General features: G+C 41.2%; 1 protein-coding gene across 1 annotated transcript in view; it reads left to right on the top strand.

Annotated features, from left to right (window-relative positions):
• The window catches only part of E23 (ABC transporter G family member E23), a 226,373-nt gene that overhangs the window by 117,928 nt on the left and 91,535 nt on the right, over nt 1-16,910 (top strand). The gene's annotated exons all lie outside the window — the stretch shown is intronic.

Raw genomic sequence — 16,910 nt, 5'->3', positions numbered from 1 at the left:
CAAGCCGTTAGAATGTCGCCTTCTTATTCAGGTGGGCCCACGAAGGATCAACGCCATTATAATACGAACGGCTCACGAGGCCTGCTAACATATTCTTCTGATCTTCTCTTTTAGGGTTATCTATACAGTATATCATAAGTATATATGTATACATATAATTGGAATAAAATAAATATAAATGGAAACCTACATTTTTTTTATTATGGGATCTTATTGTACGTAAAAAGACCAGCGATTTTCGTAGCATACTTTTTTATCCGCAGGTTTCCATATTTGAAAAAACAGAGTTGACATTCAACTGACCTTGAAGACGCCACCCAAATAAAAAAACTGATACTGCCCCTCTCTTTCCCCCTCGAAATCCTTGGACACGTGTTTTACGCGTATTTTTCAATACCTTTCATACTTTTCGAGATATTCGGCTGGAAAGTTTTCAAATGGACACCCTGTATATAAACAATGTATTAGATGATTGCATAAGTTCGTGCTGGATTTTCAGAAATGTCGCGAACTGTACTTTTCTACAATTAAAATTATATTCATACATCTCCTACATTTATTTTCTACAATTAGAAAAGAATGGTGACTATATAGTTGATTAATAAAACTGTATTCTTTAAAATTTAACCATTGAATTTTATTTTCAAATCGGACTTGAACTCGTGCAATCTTCTGATATTTCCACGGCTATGTTGGGGATTTGTAGACAAAAAAACCGCTAACCATATCTCAAACAACTCTCAACCATTGGCCACTGTTGGCCAACCATAAATGCAACTAGGGAAGGAGGGGGAAAGAGGATTTTTCCGAGGGACGAGGGGAGCCAACTTCGTTGACGGAGTTGACTATCTCCTGACTCTTATACGAACCATGAAGTAGTTTGTTTGTAGTCTATAGCTGTGCATATTCCTCTTATAGCTGTCTTGTCGATTCAGAGTGTTAATTCAGTGTCTCTTTTCTGTTTGCAGGTAAGCAGATCGCAAGGCGTATCGTATTCGGGAGAATCTACTTATTGTTGGAGGTATATATCGCATCGTTCTCGAATTAATACGCATCTTTAATATGTATTCGGTAATTATACAGAAAAGGGTGCACCTCACCGATTTTGATACTCGGCTTTAGTTTCTGCGATATTCTTGCAAAACTGTAGCTGCTACATAGTAGAACGGCCTGGCTTAGGTCTGGGTTAGGTTATTACCTAATCTCTTTTCGATCAATTAGGAAATCGATTACTCTTTTGTAATTATTTAACGTATATTTAAAAATTCATGTACAGGGTGTATCCGTTAAGTTATGTCACCATTTTTTAGGCACCAGTAGTGCAATTAAAAAATGTTTTAGACAAAAGTTTCTCAGTACTTGATGAGCTACATGTTCGCATATTCTTAAATCTGAAAAAATGTTGGTAATTATTTACAAAAGCACCACCCTCTCCGATTTTGATGAAATTTATATATGTTATGCAGCAACACATTCTAAACAACTTTTTCCGTTTCCAATATAGGGTGGTCGCTTTTAGTTTTCGAGATATTTGCAAAAAACTATCGCGAATACTGTATTGAATTTTTCGTATTCCTGAACGCTCCGCTGCAACGTAGACCTGTTTAGGTGCGGCGTTTGTTTACATTTTGACGCTGTAGAGATAAGAGAGAAAACAGGGGGGGCGGAAAGGGCCAGCCTGACACCACACGCACCCACTGTTTCTAAATTATACTCTAGATTCTTACGTATTTTCACGTGCTGATTACAAATATGATAGTGAAAATTGGTGCAAATGTTAATTTCTTAACGGAAACCTTCTTTTTAAAAACACTGGGTGCGTGTGTGTGTGTGGTGTCAGAGAGAAAACAGAGGGGGGGTGGAAAGGGCCAGCCTGACACCACACACACCCACCCTGTGCTTAACACGCACCCAGTGTTTTTAAAAAGAAGGTTTCCGTTAAGAAATTAACATTTGCACCAATTTTCACTATCATATTTGTAATCAGCACGTGAAAATACGTAAGAATCTAGAGTATAATTTAGAAACAGTGGGTGCGTGTGGTGTCAGGCTGGCCCTTTCCGCCCCCCCTGTTTTCTCTCTTATCTCTACAGCGTCAAAATGTAAACAAACGCCGCACCTAAACAGGTCTACGTTGCAGCGGAGTGTCCAGGAATGCGAAAAATTCAATACAGTATTCGCGATAGTTTTTTGCAAATATCTCGAAAACTAAAAGCGACCCCCGTATATTGGAACAGGAAAAAGTTGTTCAAAATGTCCATATCTATATCATATATAAATTTTATCAAAATCGGAGAGGGTGGTGCTTTTGTAAATAATTACCAAAATGTTTTTTACGTAAAAAAGTAAAGGTCACCTTGACCTTTTTAAATGGCACTATATGTTTTGGACGTCATAGGATTGTTTCTGACGTCGAGACGAATTTAACAGTGTACTATACTATGACCTTGAAATGACCTCAAACTCGAAAATTTTGTGCAAACGTAATTTTAATGAAGAATTATTTCTTACAATATAAATCAAGTTACATTAGATGTTCGAACTGCGATCCACCTTCTATGATACAGAACGGCAAGGTAAGCGGCTCGTGGTCGTCACTACAAACCAATATGGCGGCGCCCTTACCTGTCAAAAATGCTCAACTCTAAGCGACCATAGCTCCTCAACTATTGATCCTAGAGGATCGAAACTTCGAATTGCATCCGTGCCGGGTACAAATCTACTGGATTATGTTCTATCACATGGATATACAGGGAGTCCCAGCTGAGAAGGAGGCCAGCTAAATATCTCCTCTAGTTTTAATGACACAAAAAATATTTATGGCATAATTTAAATGGTATCGAAGGAGGAATATCATAGAAAAACAATGTCTTTTGTCCGGTTATTTTTTCATAGTTTTTTCAAGCTTATCGTTATTTTTTTATCGGGAAAACTTTTTTTTATTCCATCTTATAGCGGCCGACAAAATACATTTGAATATGCTTAAGTTATTAACAAGATGGAATAAGAAAAAAGTTTTCCCGATAAAAAATAACGATGAGCTTGAAAAAACTATGAAAAAATAACCGGACAAAAGAAATTCTTCTTCTATGATATTATCGATACTTCGATACCATTTAAATTATGCCATAAATATTTTTCTGTGCCATCTAGGTGGCCTCCTTCAGCTGAGACACCCAGTATGTTCCATTCTACTGGTTTGTCTCATTTACTGAAGTATACCGTCTGGAATATCGAAGGTAATTGTCAGTTGTATTTTTTTTTGTCTCTTCGTGTGTATAAACTGAAACGTGAAACATGTGAAGGCATCCTTCTATGAATTCGAACGAAAAGAAAGAGCACGAAAACAATTTTTATAAATATCTCGGAAACAAAGACCGAGCGGCGGTAACACGTACAGGAAAAAGTTGCTTAGAATTATGAATTCTCGAACATATTTGCGCTTCATTAAAATCTGTTAGGTGTACCCTTTTCTGTATAATTACCATGTACTCTTCACTATTGTGTCAATTCAATCGAACCGTGGAAATTTCAAAGGAATTTCGCGTAAATTCGATGCGATAGATACCCGAGTACAAGATCACCAGCGAATACTATGAAGTTGATGGTAAGGAGAGCCAAATTTACAACAACAAACGTAAAAAGCTTTATCCAAAACATTGTTCGAAGTCCTTCAACGATCTCCTCGTCAATCCAGGGGACTAATCGACACAGGGAATTCCGTTAAATTCCGTGTCGAAGAACCCTCGAAGCTGAATGTTCGAAGCTCGTTTGTCGAGAGTATCAGCCACGCGACGGGCCGGGCGGAAAAGCCAAGGAACGAAAAAGCTTAGTAGAGTAGAGACGATCCGTCAGGGTTCCCGAAGCTCGTTGACCGGGTCCCTCGGAATCCGAGCGTCGCTTCCGGTTCGTTTGTCATCCTGCGGAGCATCCTCTCTCCGCTCCCAAGGAGCGCGCGGTAATTTTCTAACGAACCGCGAACGCGATTCATTCCTCGACAAACGGCCTGATTTATAGCGGCTTCCTCGGGTTTATGGACAGCCGGGAAGAACCGAGAGAGGTTCGTCGAGAGAGAGAGAGAGAGAGAGAGAGAGAGAGAGAGAGGAGGGAGAGGAGAAGAGATGATGGGGAGTAAGGCGAACGGCCGGCTAGGAGAGCACAAGCCCAGAAAGAGAAAGAGGAGAGTGAGAGAGAGTGAGAAAGGGAGGGAAGAGAGGCCGCGTTTTGCTCTGAATCGCGGCGAGGAGAGCTAGATGGGCGCAAGGACCCCGGAGCTGGAGTCCTGCCGGCGAACAGAGGTTCGAGGACTCTCCGGGGGCTAAAGGCCTTAACACGAGTCAGCTCGTACGCCAGACAGACCCATAAAACGCTTTATATTCTTGCTCGCGGCTGCACCGAGCCCGCCCGGCCAGGCTATATACGCGAACTTTTCTAAGCGAACGAGAACGCACCACCGCTCCAAACCGAATAATAAAAGCGAGTCTGTAACAGAGAAAAAGAGAGAGAGAGAGAGAGAGGGAGAGAAACCGAGAAGGACTGCTGGTATATATATATTATTATTGTAACGATAAAGTAAACGTTTCCCATTCCGCCCCGACGACGACTGCTTTCCCTTCCGCCGGAATTAACGGGCAAAGGACGCGACAATGCGCGAAGCGCAACGCTCGACGACTTTGCGGGTTTTTTGGAGCGTTTCTTCGCACCTGAGACGCGTTCCGATCGTGCCAAAGCCTACAAGGCTCTTCTAGTTAAACAATATTGTATTAGGTATAGCGTAGTAACTTTTAATAGTGTCTCAGAGGAGAGAGTCTCAAGTTTGGCACTGAACGTGCAAACTAGATTGAACTCCAAGAATCAATCTGTTCAGGAGTTTCGTAGAACCAGGTTTTAGAGGGTGATGGGAACACGTACGAATCCCGAAGCGACCGGAGACGATCGATACTCGAGGTTCGAGAATAAAGCGGGATCGAGATGGAATCCCGTCGTGCCACCTGTTCTAGAAGGTCTCGAGAGGCAGGTACTTCGTTGCCACCCGGTGTGCTGCACAGATACCGCGAGAGAGGAGCTCGCAGACGCTCGTCTACGCCTTCCTCAGACGTTAATGCCTCCTCATTGTCGGGCAAAAGAAAGGGGGAGGGGAAAAAGGAAAAAACAATTCATCTGTCCGTGATATTTCATTCCCCCGTGTTTCCTGCTCGCAGACGGACGCATGCTTGAAAACGCGACTGTAGACTTATATTCTCTCTCCCTCTGTCTTTCTCTCTCTTTCTCCCCTTTTCTCTCTCTCTCTCTCTCCCTTTTTCTCTCTGGCCACTGTCCTCTCCTCTCATTCTGCCCGTTTCTCCTCTTCCTAGTTCCAAGGTGGAGGAGGTTGTTGCACCCTCCTCGAGCATTGTGCATGCGTGCATGAGGGTGCCTAGCCCCTTCATCCTCTACTCTGTATGCAACCCGTTACTCCTGCACGCTGGTGCAATGACACAGCCTCGTGGAAAGGCATCATAGCGGAAGAATTCAGGATTATCGATCTCGCCTGTCGAAAACCGATCCTGCCCGCTCCCCGGATCGACCAGATTATTATCCCTCGCGTCTTTGATCCTCTATCTTCGGGATCTAGTCTTGTGTTAGGGGTTGCTGACAGCAGTCAGACACACATCGCGTTGCATTCATTTCTTCAGACATACACGGGCGACCAAAAAATTAAACTGAACAATTCCCGAGTCTTTGTTTATGGCCCGTTTGCATGGCATCGTTAAACCCAGGATCTTAATGCAATGTAAAAATTGTGTTCATTAATCGCAGGACACGGAAATCGTACAGGAGTTCGTTTACAATTATAGACATTTATAGGTGCCATAAACTCTCAGCCCACTCAAGAACAATGTCAAGATATTCTGATCCGCAAAACTGTATACGTACTTCGTCATATGTACAGATCGATATTTATGATCATGTTCGACAAAGCAATACTAAAAACAGGTCTTTCGAACGATACGCGTACAAGTTCAGTCTTCGTCTGTCGTTCTTCTAAATGTTCACCTTTCGACCTGTAAAAGATAATGATCGGACAGAGATGGAGGATCGAATGTAACACCGTAGGCGAGATCAGGTAACGATCGTCGACGGGGGAAGGATCTACGCGCTCTAGAAAATCTATTCCTCCCAGCGCATTCAATTAGGCCGGCGACAACGATCGATAAGTATCGCCGCGGACTCGCGAACATAATAGGCGTCGGTTGGCCGATGATTATCGGTGTTCAATGACGGCCAGCTGCTTTTATCATGCAGATTAGCGGCGCAACGGTGTCCGATTCCGATGCGACTTAATTATGGTGGTGTTCGATCGCGACTGGCCGCGCGCCGGGTCACCGACACCGATCCTAATCGGCCGATGCCCGCCGGAATGCAACCGCCGCGCCGCGCCGCGGAGAGAGAACTTCCTACGATTCCTCGGGGATCATGCGTGTCGCATATTTATCGAGGGAGACTTCTACGAGACCTTAATGTGAATCGCGGGGATCCATTCACGCCCCGAGCGAGAGGATGCGAGGTTCGGTTTTGTCGATCGAATCGCCGGAAACGGTGCCTCCACCTGGAGAAGACAATACAATACAGTAAACTCTCTTGCAACGCGGTTTCTGTATAATGCAATGCGGTTAGAACCGGAACTAAACGAAGTATAATATAATCAGACCAATACCGACGTGAAAACGTCGGCCCCCCCCCCCCCCGTGTTTACCCGAATAGCGTTTCACCTCGGAGCGTGACGGATCAAACTCATTCACTGCCCAGCAATTGTGTACGCGGTGCGTCTAAAGATGTTTTCACTTTAAAAATTGCATACGATTATTGTCGTAATCGATGCTGGGGGAAGTATTCAAAAATCTCAAACGCTTCTATTTACCTTCAATAAAAAAATTAAACATACACCACTTTCGTCGTAACACATGCACAAACAAATATTTAAAATCTCAGACAATTCTGAATGAAAATACTTCAACGTTTCCAGTAGGGGATGAAGCAATTCTAATCAAAGCCGCAATTGTAGAGAAACCAAAGCGTTCGCGCACAATATCCAAACGTGAATGAAGCTCGCGTGACTCATCGTCGAGCGACACACGATGAAATAGTGGCGAGAGAAAAAGGTGATCGAGTAACGTGAGTGAGGGGCGGGTTTCGAAAGGGGCAGTTCATCGACACGGCAATTGGGCCAAAAAATATTTCACGATAAATCGAGAATAATATTCCAAAGAGAATGAAGTCCTCTGAGTTATGCAGCGTGACTTGTAGCACTGGAGCAGGCCTAGTTGAAAAAAAAAAACAAAATTAGTAGGGAAACATCAATTGGTATTATTGAGAAACCAGTTTTTTTCGCATCGCGAATGATGGTAGGTTTTCCACGGCGTCGGCCAAACTGGAAGAGAAGTTTCTCACGGCGAACTTCGCGATTATGCTGTCGGTTAGGCCGCGGGGGGAAAGAGAGAGAGAGAGAGAGAGAGAGAGAGAGAGAGAGAAAAAAAGCGATCCCTGGTGGGGGGTAAAGGGGCAGCAGGGGGATAAAGGAGGGAGAGAAAGACGCGACGAGGGGCAACGACCTCGCATTAGGTCACGGCCTTGACATCGTTACGAGGAAACCTCTCGGTACGACACGCTACTAATCGCCGGCGACCAGCTTAGACCGCGCGCGTGCAACCCCGGTTCTGCAAGCTGCAGACTGCAGACTCATCGGCGGAGTTCGCCGAACTCCGATGCACCGGGATTGCGCCGGGGAATTGCCCATTGATATTGAACCTCTCGGTTCTCCGCGAGTTCAACAGCCAGAAATAGCTCGCCGGCAATCCTAGAGCTCTACCCGTAGCTCTCGCCTTTCAAATCTGATCGATTTAACCCTTGAGTCCTGGGCCGGAGACACCGTCTGTTTCCAATTTTCGCTTGTACTTATTCCATGTTAACTGTAAAATCGTTAATCACCGGCTTCTCAGGCCCCCCAACATGGCAAATGTGAAATAAACGATGTTTTCGATGCTTTTCAGTTGATTTTCAATTTCAATGTATATTTATTTAGTGGAGGAGATTATAGAAGTATAATTGGATTTCTAATTAAAAAATTATCTGTTTTGAGAACGAGAGCAGGATTTCAAACAATGAAATCCAAATCCTCATATGGAATAAGAAATCCATTAAATCGCATTATTGCTTGCTCTAACATATTTTATAACAATATCGATTTTTTTAATGGCACGTGACAGGCATTCAAAACAAAATTGCGCAATACTATATGTTAATCGTACCTGTATTTGTTTAGTTTCGCACGGTCCATTTTTATGTAAATTTTAGTTAAGACTTAGGTTAAGATTTTATGTCAAGATTTTTTGTCATGTCTTCTTTTTGTTATATCAGTTATACTGTCAAAACTGTACACATTTGTATGAAAGGACCTCGGTCCATATATAATAATAATAATAATAATAATTAAACAATAATAAAATTAACACTTTGTGAATGATTTTCGATCGAAATAATTACTAATTTTCTTTCGTGAACCCTGCCGAACCAATTTAATATTTCCAAAACAATTTTTTTTTAATGAAAAGCATTCTTTTACATTGAAAATGCATACCTCCAATTTAGAATTACAGTTCGTTATTTATTAAATAAGTAATTCTTAATGGATTAATGAAAGTTGTCGAAGTGATTCCCCTTTGATATGGAATATCTTTTGAGGTCCAAATAGTTCCGCATTTTTTCAAATTGGAATACACTGAATATAATTCAGTATACGTTTCCTGGTATGACGCCGCAAGGATCATTTCCACCTTCGTCCTTTTTCAGGAATTATTATTGTTTGAAGTGTCACAGAAACGATTAATTTAATAATATTTATTGAAAATTGTACATGCATTTAAAAATCAACATTTTATGACTACCATTATAGATTATTTTTTATGTCAAAATTGAACATGAAAAAAAGTGTTTTAAACCAGAAAATTGTTTAAAATAGGTTTATTCTATAAGAAGTCAAGGTCACCTTTAATGTTTTACAAATCAATATATATTTTAGACTTCATTAATATTGTAGCTGACGTCAAAACGAGTGCAACAACCTACATTGATATACCCTTAAACTTCCAAATAGTGCTGGAAGCTTCATGAACTGCTAGAACAGCCGCCCGGACCAATGTGCGACGTCGCGTAGCAATTGATTTTAGCGGGATCGCGCCGTAAAAATCGAGTATAACCACCCCCGCCGATGTTGCGATAGGTCTCAGCGTTCCCAGCAATTGCACCCCGAAGATGGAACGTCCTCTCGAGTCTCAGTGTCGATTGCCGTTGGCGGTGTGCGCTCGTTGCACTCGGTACACTTAAATGGCCGCCGCGAGTCTGATGAGGGGTTGCACTGGCGGAGGTGGAACCAGGGAGGAGAGAGAGATCAAGAGAGGGGAAGGAGAGGAGAAAGAGGAGGGAGAGGACCGAGGTGAATGAGACGAAGGGCGTCGGAGTCTGAAACGCGGGGAACGGAGGAAAAGGAGGCGGAAAACGAGCGGGGAGGAGATTCGCGGCTGGAGAAAAGTGGCGGAACACCGACGAGAGGGTGACGAGACCCGGCTGGGGTCAATGCACTCGTAATCTTGGTGCAACGTGACTCCTCGGTTCACTATATGTGAGCCCTAGTGCAACGGAGATAGGGCTCGCACTATTTGACAGTCACAGGGATCCATAGTGGAACGAAACGTTTATTTTCTTGGACAACAAAAAGGTGTTTCGTTTGAATAAAGTATGTATGGTCCTGAAATATCGTGAGAAATAATGTGGAAAATATCGAAACAATCTTTGAGAAATTCCTAGAGGAGTTATAGTAAATGGGAATAGAACACTGTGTCAGAGTTGGGCATTAATCGATTAAAATTTTAATGAAGATTGATTGATTAATGTGTGTGATCATAGAAAAATCGACGATTGATTCAATCGATTGATAGAAGTTAATCGTCAATCGTTGATTAAAAAAAAATCATCGAAAAATCGAAGACTGATTGAATCGATTGATGAAGTTAATCGTCAATCGTTAATTAAAACATAAATCATCGAAAAAAAGCATGAAAGCACGTAAACAGAGTTTGTATTATAGACCAAATGACAATACACCTAAACTCAGTTTACATTTTTTTCAGTATTTATATAGTTTTGATTCCGTATTTTTAATTTCGAAATTTCAGCAGTTAATCATTAATCAATTATCCGATTGACGATTACAATTAAAAGGAATGTAATCGTTGATCGCAATTAACGACTAAACTAGGAGATCAATTGATAATTGCGATTAACGATTGAAGTAGAAATTTAGTTTTCAATCGTTGATTAAATTTTTGCCCAGCTCTGACTGTTGATTAGTAAAGAATACATTTATCGGGAGAGGAGAAGATTGAGAACAAGCGTGTATAAGACGAAATCGGCCGTTAGAAGCCGTCGATCGAGGTGCCGGCAGATCTACGGATCTAGGGATTTATAACGCGTGGTTGCAAAACGGATTGCGGCTGAAACGATCCCAGCCCCCCTCCCTCCTTCTTAGGTGCACGCAGCGCGGAGTGAAAGTAACATTCTAGACACGTGATGCGGCATCACGCTGCACGTCGCGGAAAAATGCATCCCGCTCTACACCTGTGTGCGCCGTTGCACACGTACGACACGTGTTCGACGTCAGGGAACACGCTCCGGATAGATCGTTAGACACACGCGTGTCTCTCGCTCCCAAAGATCCAGGATTATCGAGAGTTCACGCAGAATCTGTTTGTTATTGTCAGGCTGTGAATCTTTATGCACAATAACAATTGTCTGCGTCAATTACAAGCAATAGAGATTCCGTAAAAAGATTCCGTTCTTCTCTTTGAAATGTTACCTAATGAAAATAACGTCATAGCACTCGTCCGAGGTTTTCACTGTTTTGTGTATTTATTTATTTATTTACAGTTCATTTTTTAACGTGGCCGCATTAACATCGAGGTCATTAGTGATCACTAGACTGTGGATCTTTATGCAAAATAGAAAATATTTGCATTGATTGTAAGACATGGGAGCCAAAGAAAAATGTCTTTCTTCTTTTAATTATCTTATTAAGGTGAAACTAATATACTGGTGGCGTTAAATTTTTTAAATATGTCCACTGTTTTAAATTATACCTACCCCTTTTTGTCGTAAATGCATAAAATCCGCAGTTCAGGGATCACATGGTTTACACTTGGTTGTATGTAACATGTAATTTGTAGAGGATGAGAATCTTAGGATGAGAGAGAACAACAGAAAGTTATAACCAGATCTTTATGCATTTATGGCTTGTGAGAATGTTTAAAAAAGGGTGGAATATAAAATTTGGCCATTGAGAACAAGATTGCATTTTATTCCGTTTTCTTAAAATTCGTCTACAAAAATTGAAAATTGCATAAACATCCGCTGCCTAGTTATAACAGTTCATATAGATCAATGGATTTAAGGAAGAGGAGGACGTTCCTGATGTTGTTTTCGTTTAGTCACTATTGTTATAAATGTGTATCATCATTAGACTGCGGATCTTTATGCAAAATAAAAAGTGTTTGCATTGATTGCTGGACACAGGAGCCATATAAAAATGGTATTCTTCTTTGAACTATCCTATTAAGCTGAAGATTGCAGGACACAGGAGCCAAATAAAAATAGCACTCTTCTTTGAATTATCCTGTTAAGCTGAAACTAATACATTGACGGCCTTGAATATTTTGAACACGTCCACTGTTTTGAATTGTACGTACCCATTTTTGTCATAAATGCATCAAATCCGCCGTTTAATTATCATGCATCGTGTTTTGGGCTCGGTACTCCTAGCGTCAAGTGTCGCATGAAACTAAAATGAAATGCACTATGTGCCGGTATACTTGAAGAGGTTAAAAGGGAGGAAATTTTCGCCCATCGACAGGGGTTGTTTACCCTCGTTTGAGAACTCGACGAGCGACAGGGACCAGTTTCGTCATCAGATTCTCGAGGTATCCGGCGCTTGGGGGGACGAAGGGCCGAGGTATTTGCTATATGGGCGGCAAGGGGGTTACTGTTTGTCGTGCTGATGGGATTGATCCAGGGGCGTGCAGAAGGGCGAGCCCTACGTTTGTCAAACTCCCCTACGGTTTTCAGGCCTACGGTTGGAGAAGGTCAGGGTCCAAAGGGTTGCCCGATAGTTCGGAAGGGTCGCAGGTGGTTCGTCATTACGAAATTCGTAAGAACCGCAGTCGAAATCTTTTCCGAAAATGCCCAATTGCGTTTTACGAGGAGAAATCAATCGGCATGTGTGGCACCCACAATTTTTGATAATTATACGGAAAAGTATACACCTCGCCGATTTTCTCGAAATTCAACTATGTTGTAGAATTCATAATTCTAAGCAACTTTTACGTGTGCGTGTTACCGCCGCTCGGTCTTTGTTTACGAGATATTTATAGAAATAGTTTTCGTGCTGTTTCGTTTGGTTTGAGTTAGGTTAGGTTAGTTTTGCGTTTATTTTCGTCTGGAAGATTTAGATGTTTCACGTTTCAGTTTGAAAACACGGACAGACAGAAACAAATACAACTTACAATTACCTTAGCTATGCCAGACCGTATACTGTCACAGCTGATGGAGCCACCTAAATATCTCCTTTATTTTGAATGGCACAAAAGATGTTTATGGCATAATTTGAATGGTATCGAAGGAGGAATATCATAGAAGAACAATTTTTTTTGTGTGGTTCAAATGTAATCCTAATATTATCCTACAATTTCACCACATTTTTTGGTACTCAAGGTCACCTGAAAGTAATGACTTAAGCATATTTAAATGTATTTTTTCAGCCGCTACAAGATGGGATATGAAAAAATAAGTTTTCCCGATGAAGAATAAAGATGACCTTGACAAAAACTACGAAAAAATAACCAGATAAAAAAAATTGTTCTTCTATGATATTCCTCCTTCGATACCATTTCAACAATGCCATAAATATTTTTTGTGCCATTCAAAATAAAAGAGATATTTAGGTGGCCTCCTTCAGCCGACTTACTAGAATTAATTTAATTTATAATTTCTTTGAATGTGACCCATGGCTAAGGATTTTTTAATAGATCCCTCAACAGCAACAGCTACCTCAATCGCGATCCAAGAAACTCGCACAAATTATTGTGTAAAAGAAGATCTTTAAGTTTCCTTTTGGTACAGCACAATTTTCGAAAAGCTTATTAATAGGCTCTTCCGGAAGATAAATTGTTAAAAAAGGATTAAATGCATTTTCATTGAACTTCTGTTTTCAAACAATCGACTTGGACAATGTAGATCTTGCATGAAGATCCGCAGTCTAATAATGATGTACCGATGTTCAAGGTCGCCGTTTCGGGCACTGGTCCTAGCAGGGACTATTTCAGTGACGATTTCGAGTCAGTGTGCGCCGCGATGTCTCGCCTCGAGGATCGTTATAAATATATCGACGGGAACTAGGTTGCCGGTGGGAGTGTCGACGAGCACGACACAGGAGATGTGTACACGTTGTTCGGAAACGGACGCAGAATGCATCGGCGTGTAAATACCCGCGATACAAAACGACGCGTCGAGACACGGTTCAAGCGAGTGAGCGCGACAGCTACTTTCCTGCGGAGTGCAGCGTGGAAACGAGAAATCTCGGACTGGCCTATCCGGGATAGGAGAATTTATGCGCGGCCCAGCCAAGATACCGATCGTGAATCTCGCGGCCCGATCGCGGATCAACGGTAATTGCCGGTTCTAATATCGGGGAACGAACCGGCATCCATCCTCTCTCGGACTACTCGGCGACTTTCTAATTTCACGGGGGAAAAGCTCTCGCGTTCCGCGAGAACCTCGACAAAGGATCAACCGGGATCAAGCGGATCTACGATCCGAAAACCGTTGGCACACTAATTTTAACATTTTAATGACATATTCTCACCCACTCAGCGACTGCGATACCTAGATCAAATCAACGCAATTTCTTTGGGAAAACGAAAACCGAGTATAGTTAGTGTTTGTGATATCTCGACGGTGGATCTTTATGCATTTGTGGCATGCGCCGATCTGCAGCGTGCAACGAAACCTGCATTTTGCCAACCAAACATTTCTTCCGACCTAGAATATTCTTGCACGATTTTTTTTCATTTTATGGGTACGAGACTGATGCAATTTCCGATACTATAAACGAAAGGTGTTACAGCTTTGAAAATGTTCATTTAAAAAATATATAAAAAACTGTTTAAAAACCACGCTTATATTAAAATGCACTAAAAAGGAGTAAACAACTTTTTTCCTGGTTCTCCCAAAAAATTTAATATAAATTTACATAAAATCATGACATTAGCGACTATAAAAATAAAAGCGTGGAGCGCCCACGAAGATTACGTCAATGTAATTTAGCGCTCCACGCTTTTATTTTTATAGTCATTAATGTCATGATTTTATTTAAATTTTTATATTAAATTTTTGGGAGAACCAGGAAAAAAATGATTTTTCCTTTTTAGTGCATTTTAATATAAGTGTGGTTTTTAAAAAGTTTTTTTTTATGTATTTTGTTATTTTCTACTTTTTGGTCCTTTTTAAATGGAACGCAAGATATAGTAATACTGGTATGAAATAGTAAGATATAGAACCGCAAGATATGGAAATACGCGAGATAGAATGAGGGGATGACTCCGAGAGACGACGTCTCTTGATGGAGTTCTAAATTGTCCGAAATGGAACTGAATAAACGGAACACCACAACCACACTGAGCTCCTTCGATGCGAAGTGGGCCAGTGGAGTGGGGATGAGTCAAAGTGGGAACGCTTAGTGGAGTAGGGAGCGCTGGCGCGCGGAGTGGGGATCGCTGAACGCGATCACCTACTACCGAGGGTCGCGCGGCGAGGTGTGACGGTTATGTAAAAATTTTTTTTCTCCTGGACGCACAGTTTTTTTTTTAAATTTGTTTTTTAATATTGCATTGTCATCCAGTTCTGAGCTATGTTTAAAGTTTCAAGTCTCTAGCTCATCGGGAATCAGTGGTTTAAAATCCGATTACAAGATTTGACGCATACAACAACGACAACTCGGCAAGCTAATATAAGCGTGGTAATAAAAAAGGTTGTTTTTGGAAAGTTGCGTGAAAAGCTGTGCGTATCGCGTTCGCCTGTCATCGAGGTTGTTTAGAAACGCGTCGCGCGAGAAATGATCGGCGTCGTTTAATCGGCGACCGGTAGTGGATCGCTTTATTGAATCCCGACTCGTCTTATTCGATCGGCCATCCCGTCGGGTGAGTTTCACCCCGTTCTCTCTCTCTCTCTCTCGCTCGCTCTCTCTCTCCGTTCTTCTTTCACACGGTGGTTTTTTGCTCAGTTCCTCGGTTAGATAACAGCCGGAGATAAGGCGAACGAGGGGAGGTGTGCGCGTGCATCGGCCTGAATGTCACTATAGAAAACGGAACTATCGCGGCCCGTTGTTATTACAGAGTAATGGCACGTTACGCAGCGTGCCATTACCCCCGATGCGCCATTACCATCAATTAAAACCGCTGAGAGGTATACTATTGGCCGTATAATAGGGCCAATTACGGTTCGAGTATCGGTGGCTGTCTTATCGGCCTCCGTGATCTGCTAACAAAGTGGAAAAGCGGATTTCTTTCGCCGGTTTCCTTTTTCCACGGAGTATGCTGCCGGTTAAGCCGTCGCTGCTTTTAATTTACGCCGATGCAAAGTAACTCTCGGTCTTTTACTTAATTTTTTCTTTTTTTGGTCGTCTTTTTCGCCGTCTCACAATGAACACCACCTGCTGGTACGGCAGAGGCGTGGCACAAGAATTAATTGGATTTATAGATTTATAAATATCGAGAGAGGTAAGCTTGTATCGTCGGTGAGCACATTGTTGCTCCCTCGGCGTCGCGTTAATGGAAATTTTCCTGAGATTGATAGAACTGGTTAATTCGAGACATCGCATCGCTATTCCCATCCTAAAGCACGACCCATGTGAGAGCATTTGTTTAGATCTCTTTCGCGCAGATCTAATCGAACGTAATCGACGATCTAACGCTCTTATTCGTTCTAACAGTATTCGTATACGGATAGCTTACTTGAATTTTCCTGAATCTGATTTTCTGAATTTGGCTTTACAATAAACTAACAAGTCCAGTCGGAGCTTGCGGAAATTTGACATTTTATTAACACCATCTGCTAAATAAATCCTTGTGTAACCACCCGGATACCCGTGTACCCATTTACATTTCTTTCAACAATTAATGTTCATATAAAAAAAATTACAAAATTTCTCTGAATGTCCATTCTTTCTAAAAAGTAGAAAATAACATATATAAAATAAACTTTTTAAAAACCACGCTTATATTAAAATGCACTAAAAAGGTGAAAATAACTTTTTAATGTTTAATGTTCATCTAAAAATATTACAAAATTTCTCTGAATGTCCATTCTTTCTAAAAAGTAGAAAATAAAATATATAAAATAAACTTTTTAAAAACCACGCTTATATTAAAATACACTAAAAAGTAGAAAATAATTTTTTTCCTGGTTCTCCATAAAATAAATTTTCCCCAGGATTGTAAACAATTAGTTCGAAATTTCTTCTGTTATAAAATTAGTGTCGGAATAGATAGAAAAATTTAAGATGAATTTAAATAAAATCATGACATTAGCGACTATAAAAATGAAAGCGTGGAGCGCTAAACTACAATATTAACGTAACCTTCGTGGGCGCTCCACGCTTTTGTTTTTATAGTCACTAATGTTACGATTTTATTTAAATTTATATTAAATTCTATCTATTCCGACATTAATTTTATAACAGAAGAAATGTTGAACCAACTGTTTAAAATTTTGGGGAAAAATATTATTAATCATTTAACTGGATTCGTTATTTTATAGAGAACCAGGAA

This window comes from Lasioglossum baleicum, chromosome 1 (genome assembly GCF_051020765.1).
Source record: "Lasioglossum baleicum chromosome 1, iyLasBale1, whole genome shotgun sequence".
Lineage (NCBI taxonomy): Eukaryota > Metazoa > Arthropoda > Insecta > Hymenoptera > Halictidae > Lasioglossum > Lasioglossum baleicum.
This window is presented reverse-complemented; position numbering and strand designations above follow the sequence as displayed.